We start from the raw sequence: 4,793 nt of genomic DNA, 5'->3' as shown, positions 1-4,793 counted from the left end.
CCAACTTTTCTTCCCAATCACAGTGCACCTTTGCTGGGTAAGTTGTGGACATGCCAGGCACCCCCGGGACACCGGTGGAACGCGGCGGGACTTGTGGGACTCGAACCTGGGTGTGATTTTTGATCATTTCGTGGCCTTTTGCTATGCATGCCTTCTCCCCGCTAGTTTGATGTGTGCTGCTGCAAAAGTTCCAAGAGGGCGTTTTTGCCCCCCTCCAAACTCCCTCTCTTTGTTTATAGTGCATATTTTCTGCTGGATCTACTCTCTATTTACTCCAAGGAAAAAAACTAGCCGGTCGCGGCAAATTTTTACAATCGGTCGCCAAACTACGGCACGAGGGCCGAACGCGGTACGCCGGCGTCCAAGATACGGCCCGGGGATTTTTTTGATTTTTTGGGCTTTTTTTGATTTTTTTGGACATGTTGGGCATCCCAGGACTCGGGTGCGACTGCAGGACGTGTGGGGCTCTAACCTGGGTGTGGTTTTTGGTCATTTTTCCGGACTTTTGCCCACTTTTCCAACTTTTCTTCCCAATCACAGTGCGCCTTTGCTGGGTGCGTTTTGGGCATGTGGGGGGCACCTCGGACTCGGGTGGGACGCGGCGGGACTTGTGGCACTCGTACCTGGGTGTGATTTTTGATCATTTTGTGGACTTTTCCCCAGACACTCTCCACTTGTCTACCCCACTTCCCCTGTGACTTTGCTGGGGGGGCGTTTCCCCGCTGTCCTTTGTAGTGTAAGGGTTACTTTTCTTTTTTTTCTGTCTGAAAATAGGGCCCCAAAAGGCCTCACACTCCCCGGGAAGACCTGATGGACGCCTCGGCGTCACTGAAACAGGCCAATCTGTCTGAAAATATGGCCCACGAAAGGCCTCACATTCCCCGGGAAGACCTGACGGACGCCCCGGCGTCACCGAAATACGGCAAACTGTCTGAAAATAGGGGCTCCAAGTGTTCCCCACTATTTCTGGCCCACAAAAGGCCTCTCATTCCCCGGGAACACCTGTAGGACTCCCCGGCGTCAAGGAAATACGCCAAACCGTCTGAAAATAGGGGCCCAAAAGAACTGGAAATAATGTGTTTAATTTGGGGGGTGATGTCTATAATTATGGGGGTGCATTGGAGGCGGGAGTCCACTGGAGGGCTCCACACCGTCTGAATATAGGGCCCCAAAAGGCCTGGAATTAATGTATTTAATTTGGGGGGTGCATTTGCAGCGGGAGTCCACCGGAGGGCTCCATTTCCCCACTCTTTTGTTGACATATGGCCACAAAAGGCCTCTCATTCCCCGGGAAGACCTGATGGACGCCCCGGCGTCACCGAAATAAGCCAAACTGTCTGAAAATAGGGGCTCCAAGGGTTCCCCACTCTTTCTGGCCCACAAAAGGCCTCTCATTCCCCGGGAACACCTGTAGGACTCCCCGGCGTCAAGGAAATCCGCCAAACTGTCTGAAAATAGGGCCCCAAAAGAACTGGAAATGATGCCTTTAATTTGGGGGGTGATGTCTTTAATTTGGGGGGTGCATTGGAGGCGGGAGTCCACTGGAGGGCTACACACCGTCTGAATATAGGGCCCCAAAAGGCCTGGAATTAATGTATTTAATTTGGGGGGTGCATTTGCAGCGGGAGTCCACCGGAGGGCTCCATTTCCCCACTCTTTTGTTGACATATGGCCACAAAAGGCCTCTCATTCCCCGGGAAGACCTGATGGACGCCCCGGCGTCACCGAAATAAGCCAAACTGTCTGAAAATAGGGGCTCCAAGGGTCCCCCACTCTTTCTGGCCCACAAAAGGCCTCTCATTCCCCGGGAACACCAAAAGAACTGGAAATAATGTGTTTAATTCAGGGTGCATTTGCAGCGAGTGTCCACCAGAGGGCTCCAATTCCCCAGCTATAGTCCTGGTACTCTAAAATGATGGCACTTAGTCAAATTTCCGCCTTTTTTTTGGACTTCCAGCGAGGAGAGGGACAATTTTGCGTTCCTGACCCAGGTGGAGGACCATAGCACGTCGGCCTTCTTAAAGGGACATCCTCCTAGGCACTTAGTCAAATTTACACCTTTTTTTTGGACTTCCAGCGAGGAGAGGGACTAATTTTGCTTTCCGTACCCGGGTGGAGAACCATAGCAGGTCAGCCTTCTTAAAGGGACATCCTCCTAGGCACTTAGTCAAATTTCCGCCTTTTTTTTGGACTTCCAGCGAGGAGAGGGACTAATTTTGCTTTCCGCACCCGGGTGGAGAACCATAGCAGGTCAGCCTTCTTAAAGGGACATCCTCCTAGGCACTTAGTCAAATTTACGCCTTTTTTTTGGACTTCCAGCGAGGAGAGGGACTAATTTTGCTTTCCGTACCCGGGTGGAGAACCATAGCACGTCGGCCTTCTTAAAGGGAAATGCTCCTAGGCACTTAGTCAAATTCACGCCTTTTTTTTGGACTTCCAGCGAGGAGAGGGACAATTTTGCGTTCCTGACCCAGGTGGAGGACCATAGCACGTCGGCCTTCTTAAAGGGACATCCTCCTAGGCACTTAGTCAAATTTACACCTTTTTTTTTGGACTTCCAGCGAGGAGAGGGACTAATTTTGCTTTCCGTACCCGGGTGGAGAACCATAGCAGGTCAGCCTTCTTAAAGGGACATCCTCCTAGGCACTTAGTCAAATTCACGCCTTTTTTTTGGACTTCCAGCGAGGAGAGGGACTAATTTTGCTTTCCGTACCCGGGTGGAGAACCATAGCAGGTCAGCCTTCTTAAAGGGACATCCTCCTAGGCACTTAGTCAAATTTACGCCTTTTTTTTGGACTTCCAGCGAGGAGAGGGACAATTTTGCGTTCCTGACCCAGGTGGAGGACCATAGCACGTCGGCCTTCTTAAAGGGACATCCTCCTAGGCACTTAGTCAAATTCACGCCTTTTTTTTGGACTTCCAGCGAGGAGAGGGACAATTTTGCTTTCCTGACCCAGGTGGAGAACCATAGCACGTCGGCCTTCTTTAAGGGACATCCTCCTAGGCACTTAGTCAAATTTACGCCTTTTTTTTGGACTTCCAGCGAGGAGAGGGACAATTTTGCTTTCCTGACCCAGGTGGAGAACCATAGCACGTCGGCCTTCTTAAAGGGAAATGCTCCTAGGCACTTAGTCAAATTCACGCCTTTTTTTTGGACTTCCAGCGAGGAGAGGGACAATTTTGCTTTCCTGACCCAGGTGGAGAACCATAGCACGTCGGCCTTCTTAAAGGTACATCCTCCTAGGCACTTAGTCAAATTCACGCCTTTTTTTGGACTTCCAACGAGGAGAGGGACTAATTTGGCGTTCCGTACCCAGGTGGAGAACCATAGCACGTCGGCCTTCTTAAAGGGAAATGCTCCTAGGCACTTAGTCAAATTCACGCCTTTTTTTTGGACTTCCAGCGAGGAGAGGGACAATTTTGCTTTCCTGACCCAGGTGGAGAACCATAGCACGTCGGCCTTCTTAAAGGGAAATGCTCCTAGGCACTTAGTCAAATTCACGCCTTTTTTTTGGACTTCCAGCGAGGAGAGGGACAATTTTGCTTTCCTGACCCAGGTGGAGAACCATAGCACGTCGGCCTTCTTAAAGGGACATCCTCCTAGGCACTTAGTCAAATTCACGCCTTTTTTTTGGACTTCCAGCGAGGAGAGGGACTAATTTGGCGTTCCAGACCCAGGTGGAGAACCATAGCAGGTCGGCCTTCTTAAAGGGACATGCCCCTAGACACTTAGTCAAATTTACGCCTGAAAATAGGGCCCCAAAAGAACTGGAAATAATGTCTTTAATTCAGGGTGCATTTGCAGCGAGTGTCCACCAGAGGGCTCCAATTCCCCCACTATAGTCCTGGTACTCTAAAATGATGGCACTTAGTCAAATTTCCGCCTTTTTTTGATGACTTCCAACTAGGAGAGGGACTAATTTTGAGTTCCGGACCCGGGTGGAGAACCATAGCACGTCGGCCTTCTTAAAGGGACATCCTCCTAGGCACTTAGTCAAATTTCCGCCTTTTTTTTGGACTTCCAGCGAGGAGAGGGACTAATTTGGCGTTCCAGACCCAGGTGGAGAACCATAGCACGTCGGCCTTCTTTAAGGGACATCCTCCTAGGCACTTAGTCAAATTTACGCCTTTTTTATGGACTTCCAGCGAGGAGAGGGACTAATTTTGCTTTCCGCACCCGGGTGGAGAACCATAGCAGGTCAGCCTTCTTAAAGGGACATCCTCCTAGGCACTTAGTCAAATTTACGCCTTTTTTTTGGACTTCCAGCGAGGAGAGGGACTAATTTTGCTTTCCGTACCCGGATGGAGAACCATAGCACGTCGGCCTTCTTAAAGGGAAATGCTCCTAGGCACTTAGTCAAATTCACGCCTTTTTTTTGGACTTCCAGCGAGGAGAGGGACAATTTTGCTTTCCTGACCCAGGTGGAGAACCATAGCACGTCGGCCTTCTTAAAGGGAAATGCTCCTAGGCACTTAGTCAAATTCACGCCTTTTTTTTGGACTTCCAGCTAGGAGAGGGACTAATTTGGCGTTCCGTACCCAGGTGGAGAACCATAGCACGTCGGCCTTCTTAAAGGGAAATGCTCCTAGACACTTAGTCAAATTTACCAAACTTTTCTATAGAGCCCTGGTACTCTAAAATGATGACACATAGACAAAAAACCAAACTTTTCTATAGAGGCCTGGTACTCTAAAATAATGACACTTAGTCAAATTTCCGCCTTTTTTTGATGACTTCCAACTAGGAGAGGGACTCATTTTGAGTTCCGGACCCGGGTGGAGAACCATAGCAC

This window comes from Nerophis lumbriciformis, unplaced genomic scaffold (assembly GCF_033978685.3).
Source record: "Nerophis lumbriciformis unplaced genomic scaffold, RoL_Nlum_v2.1 HiC_scaffold_1026, whole genome shotgun sequence".
In the NCBI taxonomy this organism is placed as follows: Eukaryota; Metazoa; Chordata; class Actinopteri; order Syngnathiformes; family Syngnathidae; genus Nerophis; species Nerophis lumbriciformis.
Note: the sequence above shows the minus strand (reverse complement) of the source record.